The 12,804-nt window shown below is 36.9% G+C and overlaps 1 protein-coding gene and 1 long non-coding RNA gene across 2 annotated transcripts in view; one reads left to right on the forward strand and one right to left on the reverse strand.

Moving 5' to 3' along the window:
• The window catches only part of LOC121936320, a 12,552-nt gene extending 8,533 nt beyond the window's left edge, over positions 1–4,019 (reverse strand). Inside the window, exon 1 of the long non-coding RNA XR_006104951.1 lies at positions 3,907–4,019. This is a non-coding gene — a long non-coding RNA (uncharacterized LOC121936320). The remainder of the gene's footprint in view (positions 1–3,906) is intronic.
• The window catches only part of PRKN (parkin RBR E3 ubiquitin protein ligase), a 678,545-nt gene that overhangs the window by 71,461 nt on the left and 594,280 nt on the right, over positions 1–12,804 (forward strand). The gene's annotated exons all lie outside the window — the stretch shown is intronic.

The following is a 12,804-nucleotide window of genomic DNA, read 5'->3' on the forward strand; positions in this document are numbered from 1 at the left end:
ATAATAATAATAATAATAATAATAATAATAATAATAATAATAATAATAATTTATTTATTTATTTTTCTATTTCCCACCTCTCCCAGCGGATTGAGGCGGGATCACATCAATGTCACATTATGTGTGTTTATCCAGTATTTCTTCACCTTATCACATTGCCACCATAAGTGGAAAAAGGTTCCGATTTTGTCTTTACATTTCCAGCATTTGTTATTGTAGTGTGCCTTCATTTTGGATAATCTGGATGGGGTTAGATACCATCTGTGGAACACCTTTCGATAATTTTCTTTTAGCGTGTTACATTTCATAAATTTCTGATTATTTTTCCAGGAGTGTTCCCACATTGCTAGTGGTATCGGTCTTCCTATATTCCTCATCCATTTTATCATACTTTTTAAAATAGTTTCTTTCTACATTTCAATATCTAGGAGATGTTTATATATCTTTTTTATAAATCCTTTTCCCCCTCCTAATAGAATTTTATCAAATGGCTTCCATTCCGATTCTATTCCAACCTTTTTCTTATCTTTATAGAATTCTTCTTTTAGTTGATGATAGTGTAACCAATCTATTAGTCTCCCCTCTTCTGCCAATTGATCTCTGGTTTTGATTTGGGGGTCTCCTTTTGTGAATGTCAGTAGATCTACATACTTAATCCATCTTGCATTATATGGGTATTCCTTTTTATGGAAGGCTTCTTGTGGAGAAACCCATTTGGGTATTTTGGAATAAAAGAAATTTTTATACTGCTTCCAAACCCTAAACAAAGTTTTCCTAATGTAATGCATATTAAATTCTTTGTCCACACAGGGGAACTTGTAACATAAATATGTGTGCCATCCCTGTTTCATTTTAACACCTTTAAAATCTGTTATCTTTCTGTTTTAGAATTTAGATTTTTTTTCAATTATTTAGTGCATAGAATTCCAATATTTTCTAATTTTAATACATGACCACCATAGATGATACAGTAGAATGTTCCTATTTCTTTTTGGCATTTCCAGCATTTAATAGTCACTTGTTTATACATTTTTGATCATTTTTCAGGTGCATTTTGTATACATTTTCTCTACTATTTTTCGAGGATGAGATTTTTTCCATTTTTTTCCATACCTTTTCCCACTTGTTTAATTCTGTTGTATAGCCAAACCTTTGGGCCTATTTAACCATTGGATCTTTTATAATTTACTCTTCTATGTCCTATCTTAAAATAATTTTATATATTTTAGATATAATTTTCTTGTCTTCACCTATTAGTACTTTCGCCAATTCTGCCCTTTTATCTTTGATTCCATGAAATTTGATTTCTATTTTTATTTTCTCTCTGAGCTGTCTATAGAACAACCAATGACATAGAATCCCATTTTTATTTATATCTTCTTGTGTTTTTATTGTATATTTTTTCTCTTGAACTGTAACCATATCACCATATGTAATCCATTTATCTTTCATTATATTTTCTTTTTTATAAAATGCCTCATGGGCAGAAATCCATAATGATGTATATGATTAACATCTTGATCTATAAATTTTCTAGAGTTTCAGCAGTATTTTTCTAATGACATCACCCACAATATTGTCCTACGTTTCTCCTACATTTTTTCCCATTTGTCCCGGTTTGGAGGTAGACAGTTACAGCAACCCTACATAAAATACATTGAATTATTTTTATTTTGCAAAGAATCCATCAGAAATGGGAGGGGCATAAAAACTGCTGGACTTTTCATTCTCATACAAAGGTGACAATTCTCATAGTGGGTTTTTGACACTTATCAAGCACAAGAAAATTGGTGAATATTCTTTCCTTCCTATGAAGGTGACAGCATTGCTTTGAGTTGCTAAGGGAAAGCTAACAGATTGCCTTGCTAGAATCCAAGTGCAATGTGAAAAAGTCTTTATTTGTCATTTTAAAAAGAAAATTGTTGCCATCAATCCTGTTTTTGCTTTTAGTTCATTATTTTAGTAATTCAGTTTTCTGTCATTCAAGGCCAATTGAAATGTTAGAAACTGTACACTACATTTAGACAAAATTAATAATACTTGAACATTAAATACAAGATGTTCAGACCTCTGTGAAACTAACGTGTGCCTAAATATGAATTGGCATTTACCTTTGCCGGTAGATAAAATTTATTTATCCAGACTTGACTGCTAAAATAGGTCCTCTGTTTTTTTAATTTTTTTAAAAAAAAATCTTTGATGGAATGTATTACCTCTATCCTTTGGCAATCTGATACAAAGATGAACGAAACTCTCCTGGTCTTTGAGGACACAAAGATATGGTAATAAATATATAGGAGATGGGACTTTTGACCAGCCACATGTATTTACAGTAGTGTGGGGTGAGGCAATTTCAGTAGCTGCTGGGGCTGGCATGTGGGAAATACTAATTTTAAACTCACTGATGTACTGTGGTGAAGAGAAACCCAAGAAATGTTATGATTGAAGTCAAGTGCTGTGACTAATCCATATCATACAGTTTGGAAACTGCTCAAAAATAAATATGGTGAAGGCTAATAATATTTTCCCTTTCAGGTGCTGGTGTGTTATAAACACACATTTCTGTTGCTTCTGCAATAAGATCAGTTATCTTTTAAATTCAGGAATCAGGGCCATACTTTGTTGGAGCTCGATTGCATCTCTTATTATAATTTCTCTCTGTCAGAACCAGAGATCAAAACCAATATATTGGTGTTAGTTACACTATTTATGCTTCTTGTTAAAATGGGAACCAGAACATAAAATACTTTCCCCATAATGAAATTAAATAATAAAAATAGTAGAAGTAGTAGTAGTTGTTGTTATGCCTATTTCCAGATTGGGACTGAAATGGCTTCCAATGATTGAAAATAAATTGTTAAAAATCCACAAGACACAACAATTAAATCTAATTAAATTATTTAAAAAATTTTAAGCCAGGTTAAAATATACAGCCCGCCCTCTGTATCGGTAGACTTGCCATCTGTGGATCTAACCATCTGCAGCAAGCCTCCATTTTTCTTAATGGCACCATGCATGCCGCATCGCTATTAACAAAAACAGGACTGAGCATATGTAGATTTGGGATCCATAGGTGGTCCAGAATGGATCCCTGGTAGATACAGAGGTCCAACTGTATATCATTAAACACACACCCAAACACAATAATTAGTCATATCCAGGGCATTGTGTAAGATAAGCCTTATATCATTATTTATCAAATGTCTGTGAGAATAGAAAGGTCTTTGCTTGTCTGCAAAAAGAAAGCAGGGAGTGTGACAGTCTAACCTCTCTGGGAAAGGAATTCCAGAGCCGGGGGGGGGGGGGGGCAGACACTGAGAAGGTACTTTCCCATGTTCATACCAGATGTACTTGTAAGGGGGGTGCAACAGAGGAGCGGTACAGACCGCGCACAAGCACAGTGCTGGTGCCGATTTTAGGGTTAGGCACTGCGTTCCCAGATCGAGGGTAAACTTAGGGACATGTAACAAAGGATCTAAAGGATGAAGCAAAGGAAAACAATGGTAAAGAACTTACAAAATTCCAGCAGGCCTAACTGTGCTCATCCTAAAGGTTGGATGGATGCAAAAGTAGATGGGGGTCAATGCTTCCAGGACAGATTATGCTCTTGCCTGTCACCAAAGGATGTTTCTTTTTTTTCCTTTTCTTTTTTTTAAATAAGAGTTAAAGTTCAGTATTTACAATATTAACATTGACCTGTGGATAAGTCGACTCAAGTTCTTTTGACCAATTTTTCAATTAAAATTCCTAGATTCCTAGGTTCTCTACAAAGATGCAAAGGGTTCTTGTAGCACCTAAGAGGGTATACAGACCAGCCATTAAGGCTGTCCTGGGTCAGAGTCCAGGCATGGTGGCCACACGATGCATGCCCTGACTCTGTCCCCAGGCTGGAGTGATGCTACTCACTGCACCACATGGCGGGCGGCATCACGGTGCTCCTCTAGGGCTGCGTGTAGATGACGTAGTGCCAAGGGAGCACCAAAAATCTGTGGTGCCGGTGGCTATTGCACCATTTCCATGGCACAGAAAGGAGATGTGTTTGCAGTTTCTTTTTGCTCTGTGAAAAGGCAAGATCAGGGCTGTGTGCTGTTGCCTCGGCCCTGATCTGGCACTAAAAGCAGCGGCTGCAGGCCTCCCCTTGTGATAGTCTGTACAGCCCCTAACTGTACAAAATAAGTTGTAGCTTAAGCTTTTGCAGACTTGGTCTACTTCCTCAGATGCATGGGATGAAGTACTGCCAAGAAAGGACCTTTATAATCAGACTATATGAATATAAAGATCCTTCCCTAGCAACATTTCACTCCATGCTTGTAAGACAGTAGACCAAAGGGCGAAGTAGACACACTGCCCCTGGGAAAGCTGGATGGGTGCTGTGGCAACTGAATGCCACAGCCTCACTCCAGCATTTTTCCACCCCCAAAAGAAGCTGCAAAATGATTCTCCTTTTTGCACTGGAAAAAAGCCACCCTTTTTGCCACTGCCATGGATTCAGTGCTCCTGCAGAGTGCAGTGTCTAAATACTACGGCTCCAGAGCACCGAAAAGCTGCCCTCCATGTGGTGAGTGGGGCAACGCGATGTTGGCTTTGGGCAGCGTCAGGGTGTGTGTCGTTCGTATTTCATGCCCCCATGCTGCAAGGAAGCCAGCTTATTACACTGGTCTGTACAGCCCAAAGTCTATAAAAACTTATACTACAACTTCTTCTACACAGTTTGCCTCAAAGATGCTAGAAGATCCCATTGCATACTGACATTCCATACTAACATCGCTGTGTTTCTGAATTTGACCTACAAAGATTCTTATTTGTTGCTTCTTTGGAGTTTCCAAACACTTGAGAAAAATGTTTGGGGTGATTTTGGGAATATTTTTGAATATTTTCCTCCTCTATGAGCACAAGCCTCTCTTTATTTCATACATATCCAGCTACCTCTTTTGGTTCTGACTGATATACCTTCAACATATCACGTGCCTTATTTTTTTTCTTCCTTTCAACCAATTCATTATACTGACCATTTTCTTAAAATCTTGTATTTAGAGTAATAGTGCAACTTAAAAGGCAGTGATTCAATTGGATCAAATAATCATGATACTGGAAATAAAATTGCTTCTCTGAGTTCTGTGAGAAAAATTCTGATCGACTCAGAATCTTGCTTGCATCCACTTTGCTTTGTAAATGTAATAGTGAATTTTGCCTGGGTGGATTATCATAACTAGACATTTTTATCTGGTAAATCCTTTGAGCGAACTTAGTTCTACAGTAAGCAATTTCTAATCAGAGCATTTTGATGTCAGCTCAGTGGCTTCTGAATTGGATTTACTGGAAGTGTTATGATGTGATAGCTTTCTTATTTCCAATAAAAATTGCAACAAATTTATGCAGGCACCATTTTATTTGAATAATGAGGACAAAGGTAACAATTTACTTGATTGTACATTAATACTTTTGACTTTCTTACAGGAAAGAAAATGGGTCACAGGACTCCATCTTTGTGCTAAAATGTGAATGCTTTTTTTTGGTAAAATGTGATGATAGAAGCACAACACAGCAAGAATCTTTCCACATTAAATGCCACAATCAGCCTTAGGGGACCACATGCTTTCCCCAAATCTGCCTTATTGGACTACAGAGTCCTGGTCCAGTAAGTGCTGGGTTCCTTTCCTGATTTGTTCCAACATTTATTGAAGCAGTAGGAGCTGATGTCGTAGGCAACAGAATAAATTCTGAAGGCCAGTGTTTCTCAGATAATAGTTGGGATTCACGAGTGGGTTTCACTCCACCTTTGTGTGGATTTTCCTGTTTTGTTGCATTCTGTAGCTTCCCCATAGCCATACTACATAACTCAAACTTATGCCAACAGAAGGACTTTATTTGTGGGAGGAAGAGTTGGTTTGAGATCCAGAGTGTTACATGCAGAGGAAGGGGAGGGCTGATTTAGGAGAAATGCTGAACCAAGCCTCTCTTGGGCATGAATTGGCCCTGGCTGGGTCCAAAACATGGTGGGGGTCAGACATGGTAGAAAGGCCCTACACATCCCCTAGATGACATTTTTGTGTTTTTTTTAAAAAATGATTGTTTTTACCTCTTAGGAAGTCTATGTGAGCTAGAAAAAATGGCCTATGGGACTACATGCAGCCTGCCCAACTTTGGTTTATGTTGCACCTAAAGAGTGCAATCCTAGCTGCTGGACCCATGGGGCTGCTGAATCTGCAATGAAAACAAATCACTCCCAGACCAGGGGTGTTGATAAGTACTTAAGAGTAATCCTCTCCTGGCTTAACTTTGAGCCAGCATTGTGGTCATGTCACCAGGCAGGTTGAAGCAAAGGTAATTCAAAACAATGGAGATTTTGGCCTGAATCTCATTGGAGCTGCCAACAAAAGAAGATCCATTCACACGTAATGCAAATCCTATTGAGTTATTGGGTTTATTCTAGTTATGAGTACCAATAGGATTCAGGCCTTAATATCACAGTCTACTTTTGGTTTCTGTGATGAATTTTACATACTGGATTATACTGGATACAGGGCATTACTATCAACACAGCACATAAATAGCAATAGCAGCTACATACTGCTTCATACTGAACTAAACAGTCTCTATGTTTGCTCTGGGGCTAGAAATATCTTTATTACTAGAATAAACCCATTGACTCAATAGGTGTGCATTAAGTGTTGTACTAGGGGTATGGATCTACATCAGTTTTGTTCTTATGGGAAAGAATGAATAATTTACCATTTCTGCTTGCTGTGAGAATGTTGTAAAATTGGTAGCTTTTGAAGACTATTGATAGTTTGGGACTTGTTCTGTGAAAATTGCATTTTTCTGTACACACAACAAGCTTCATGTGCAGAAAAAAGCATTTTCTGGGACCTGCAGAGAAAAAGCTGTTTTCTGAGATGAAAATAATAATTTCTGTGCAGGATAGTGTAGAAAATATTATTTTCTGGGGGTAATGGTGGAAACACATACATTTAAGTGCACTATAAGTCTTGAACTATGATGAATCTCATCTAACTAGGTTTCTCCTCATCAAAGTTTCCCAACATTTAAAAAATATTGTTTTTTTTACCATTTACCAAAATGTTTTTGAATGTTTTTCCCATCCCAACTGTGTACACTATGGTGTCATACTTCATACACCAAACATCCTCAGTTTCAAAGGATGTTTTAACCAAAGACTTACGAGTCAATGCCATTCTTTTGAACTACATTACCTTTAGTGTTTTTGTAGTGACCTTTCAAGAGTTTACATGCATGTGATTTCAGTGGTATAGGCTGATTTATAAATAAATATAAAATGTTTTGTAAAAGGGGGGGGAAAAAACCAATCCTCCATCATTTACAGTTGGAAGAAACTATTCTTCTGAATTCTTGTGACTTACTTCCTTAGCTGACATCTGATGCTTGCTGAAAAATCAACAGCTTAGACAGAAATTCAGAAGACAGTCTGTCTGCTTGAATTTTTACTTTCAATTTTTGGATAATCAAGAAGTCAGTTATTCTAATAAAGATGTGGTGACAGAAAGCTGGCTGAACATGGTGTCAAGCAATATTTTCTTTGTGAATAAGTAGCACCAGTGTTCATTATGATGTCCACAATGAGAGAATAACTTTGATTACAAGAAGGTTTGATTATGTGGAGTAAATTTCCAAGTCAGTTCTACCCCCTTAGGTAGAAGAAGAAAAGCAAAAACAAATCAGCTTTAAAATAAAACATTGCTTTGCATGATGGGAAATTGTACCGACAGCACATCCAAAAGACTCGCCTGCTTTTCTAGCACTCATTCTGTTTCTTCTATAGAGAATGGTTGTCAAAATAGGAGTGCCCTTCCCAGCAGCATCTGATGACTTCTACAGGAGAGCGCACACTGGAGCATTCATTAGGAAATGATGGTGATGATGTGCAGTACACAAGTACTGTAGGAATTTCAGAGACAACAACAAACTGGGATGCTTGTTGTAACAGTATCATATATAATAATGCTATTCATCCCCCTAATATACTAATGGAATATAAAAGAATATATATATGCAATATATTAGGAATATAAATTGATTGGATTGTTTTATACAAAGTGGTATTAGGGATATAAATTGATGGAGGATTACTTTGTTTTGAAAGTGACTGAAAATTAGAATTACTCTCCCTTCTGTCCCATGTCTGTTTAGATGAGTTGCTTCTGATTAGCATATATGTGCTTAGACACTGAGTTTCATGTATCTGCTGCATAGATCCTTTTATACTGGGCACAGACTCCATTAGAGTCCAGCTGATGCAAAATGGATCCCTCTGAGCTTTTCCACCTATTCCTTTCCCTTTTCCAAGTTTGTTATGGTAAAGCATGTGTATTTTTTTATGAAATATGATGACATGAAAGTGTTCAGGGATTAAAAGGACTCTGAGATCATGGAGCTATTGTGGGTGGAAGACTGTAGCTCTATGGTAGAACATGTATGTTTTTATGCAGAAAGTCCTTGGCATCTTCTGCTCGTGATAGGAAAGATTCCTGTGTGGTAATGTGGAACATATGTTGCATTCAGTGTCAACAATATTGATCCCAGTTTAACACTGTCTGGGACCAAGCACATCATAAGCCACCTCTCCAAACTAGATATAATAGTTGTTTCTAAAATGGAAAATTGTTCCATTGCAAAATAATCCAGACATCACTGCTAACCAGAATGTCTTTTAAAAATAGGACCACAATTTCAAGGGAAAAGTTTGGAGGAAATGATGTTTTATAACTTAGGGATAATATGAAAAACCAAATGGTATTAATGCCAAAGGAAAAGGTTTACATACAAGCAAGATTTTTTTAAGGTTCGAAAGAGCAGAGATTTGGATCCCAACTTAGAGATACTTAAAAGTGGATTTCATCAGGAATTTAATTGTTTTTGTTACATGCCCTGAAGATGGCTCTCGTTTATAGCAAACCTGTGAATGAGAGACCTCCAAGAGGCCCTTGTATTAATAGCCCTGATCTTGCAATCTCAGGGCCGTGGTTTCCACAATTATCTATTCACCTCTGATGTGGTCTTCCCATTCAGTCATAATTTAAATTCCCTTAAATTGTCTATATCAAATCCTGAAAGAATTTTTTTTATATCTTCAGCATTCTCTTTCTCTTTAATACCACTAGCAGTAGGGATGTAAATTATCATTTGTTTTATGCTCATACAAGAACATGAAATGACTATTTTTTGCTCCTTATCAGTGAAGTAGCAAAACATTTCGCCAAGCCTTGACAAGAACTTGTGAATTTGCAAAACTGTTTTTGCAAAAATTGTATAATTGTGCAAACGTATAATAGCTACTGCCTTGTTGCATAAGTTTCTTGAAAATTAGAAATGCATGATGGGTTGGTGGTGTCTTTTTGGTCCACCAGCCAGTTCTTTTGTCAGACAGAATGGAGAGGAAAAGAAACCTTAGCTTTACAGAAATGTATTTTTACAAAGTGATGGAAGTGCAATGAAAAAATTGAATTTTTTGGTTGTTCTCTCATGAGAGGTGAGCAATTTCATGTGAGTTAGTAGGCTCTCAATGTGTCGATTGTTTGCTAACGCTTCCAACAAGAGTAAGACAATGATATTTAATCACATTCATAGTCAGTAGTACTTGTGGTGGTTTTGTACATTCCTCTCAATGGCTGCTGCTTCTTTTTTTTTTAATGATTTTTATTCCGTTTTTCCACAAGTAAAACACATTATCATGATTTTCTGGTGTGTGTGTGTGTGTGTATATATATATAATCTTCTTATCTATTTCCATATATAGTTATACATACCTATTAATTTTTAACCTCTCGATATCTCTTTTAGTCTACACGTATTGCTGCTTCTTGACTGCAGCATTTATGTCTACTTTAATATTCGACTAATAAGTATGTATTAATTTGAAAAGATGCCTCAGTGGTATCAAGTACTGAGCCATAGCTGCGGTGGACTTTTAAGAGCAAGACGAGTGGGTTTTGAAGTCTGTTCCGCATTAGTACCTGAAATTAGAAATTGCATGACAACTTAACTTTGAAGCTGTTTAGCCTTGATGTCATTTTCAGAAGTCCTGCCAATAGTAACTGATTTTTTCTGATGAGTGCTTTTAATATGGTGAACCACTGAGTATCTTCCTTGCAGCTGTGTCAGCTTGCATAGAAATTAGCAGGGGACTGCATAAACAGGATATAGACCCAGGCTGGCACAATATTGCTGTTGTTTTGGTGTTCTTATCAGACTTGTCACATATAGTATTTTTTTACTCTGATCAAAACAACTGAATAGCAGTTTCCTAGAAGGGCAATCTGGAAATGGTGTTTGTTTTGCATCAGGATATTGGCTTTGAATCAAATAAAAAGAAAGAATCCATTTAAGTACCCACTCAAAATTAAAGTGCTGTGCTAGTACCACTATTGTTAACGGTTGAGAAAACATTTCATTATAAGCTTCTCTTTTCAGATGCACATGGCTTTCTGAAAAATTATCCTTCTAGCTGAAATCTATCATGGTTATTCTCCATCAGGAGGTGATTAGACTTCTTTTAAAAAAAATAAATAATAAACGTTGCTTAGTGGTCTCTGGCTGAGAAATATTCAGCATCATCGTTTCACTTATACTTTAGGAAAAAGTATAACTGGAATACAGAAAGATGCCCTTCACACTTAAACATTTAGATAACTCTTCTCCACCCCCATTAATACACTTTGACATAAGTGTTAAAGCCATTATGTGCACATTCATTCATGTATATCTAACCACAGAACTTGTAACATAAGTCTCGCCTCTTAATGTCAGCATTATGGCTGCTTACAGATGCCTGTCTCTTCATAATTATGGCCTCTTTGCTGAAATTCGAAGTAAAATTAACAGTATGATTGGATCAACCAAAATTATATCTCGTCCAATATTCTGTTCCCACATTGACCAGTTCTTTGCCAACGGGAAGCCCACCAGTAGCATATGAATAAAATGGCCTTCCTCCATTCATGTCCCAATACACCTGATACTCAAAGACATGGTGTCTCTAAGGCTAATATTCAGCCTTAACAATTAGCAGCCATTGAATCTATCTAATCTGCTTGAAAATTCATCCCAGTTGGTTGCCATACCTACACATTGTGTTACTTAATTCCAGTTTAACTCTGTGCTATGAGAAGAAGTACTTCCTTTTGTCAATCCTGAATCTACCACAACTCATCTTCATAGAATGGTTCCAGATTCTTGGAAGAAAAAAAATATCCTTAGCCACTTTCTCTATAGTAAAAATATTCTTTATACATCTACTATGTTGCCTCATACTTGTCTTTTCTCTTAAAGCAAGAAGGCCTGCATATTATAAACTATCCTCACAGGGGAGTGGCACTGTTGGGCACCATCTCCAGATATATCCTTTTCAAGGTGCAGTCACTGAAATTGTACACTAAGGATGATGTTATGTGGATTGTTCATCTTTTGCACATACTACTGTATTTTGTCCACACTATTTGGTATTACTGCTCCTTGGTGCATGGGATAGGGAGGGGTGAAAATATTCCAATTTACTTGGGTAGGATTTTTAAAAATCTGAATGATCATTTTAAAAGTATTTGCATTTAAAAATTGCTGCCTAACTGCTGCCCATGAAATGTCAAAAATATCAATTCATGTGAGATGTAGTGCTAAAGCAGAGTGCTGAGGATCCCATGGACAGCCAGAAAGACCAACAAATGAGTCCTAGAGCAAATCAAGCTAGAAATCTCCCTGGAAGCCAGGATGACAAAACTGAGGCTGTCATACTTCAGACACATCATGAGAAGGCATGACTCATTAAAAAAACCAAAAAAACCCAAAACCAATAATGCTAGGAAAGGTGGAGAATAGAGAAGGTGAAATAGAAAGATAGGAAAACCACATGCTATATGGATGGATTCTATATAAGAGGTCACAGGTATGACTTTGCAGGAATGAAGCAGAACAGTGAAGGACAGGGAGTCCTGGTGACGTCACATCCACAGGATTGCCATGGGTCAAAATCGACTCGAGTGCAGTTAACAACAAACCTAAGCTTTAAGATGCCACAGTGGCAGTGCAGTGACTGTTGTGAAGCTAAAAGTCAATCTTCCCTATGCTCTGCATTTTTCACTATATTATATGATAAAGAGAAACACAAATACTATGTGCCAAGGAAATGTGCAAGCAGACAACCCTGAACCTGAGCTCTTTAGCACTGATATAGCACCATGCGAAATAAGAATAAAATAAAGTTTCTTCTGTATGTCCCAAACACAAATACAAAGCAGTTGCAAGTTAGCTAGGACCCAAACTGACAACATTGCTATTAGCACCTAAATGTACACAGGGATGTTCTGTTGTGGATCCCTGCCTGAATTTGCTGTTTTCAAAAAGTTGTGATATGTGTTTCATTGTGACACTTGCAAGCTTCTCCTACACATTCCTTAAGCAACATGCTTGAGCCTGTCAAACATGGCGGAAAGAATATGTAGTGATGGCTTCATTAAACAAATGCCCAGTGAATAAACTCAGAAGTCACTCTTCAGACTTGGAGTATTTATTACTTATATTCTCTCAGCCAGAACCTAGGGGAATCATATACTACCTACTCTGGAGCATAACAAAATATTGTTTCAAAATTCACCGCATTGTTAACAAATAAAGTAAGAGTGAAATGTTTTCCAAAATATTAATAATTATCAGACTAGCTCTCTGAAACAATGTGCATCAATATGTGTCCATGGCTATATAATTTTTATGATGTTGTTTTATCCAGACCTTTCAGAATGACATAAATGCTCTCCCCATTTTTCTTTACAACAA

Source organism: Sceloporus undulatus, chromosome 1, assembly GCF_019175285.1.
Source record: "Sceloporus undulatus isolate JIND9_A2432 ecotype Alabama chromosome 1, SceUnd_v1.1, whole genome shotgun sequence".
In the NCBI taxonomy this organism is placed as follows: domain Eukaryota; kingdom Metazoa; phylum Chordata; class Lepidosauria; order Squamata; family Phrynosomatidae; genus Sceloporus; species Sceloporus undulatus.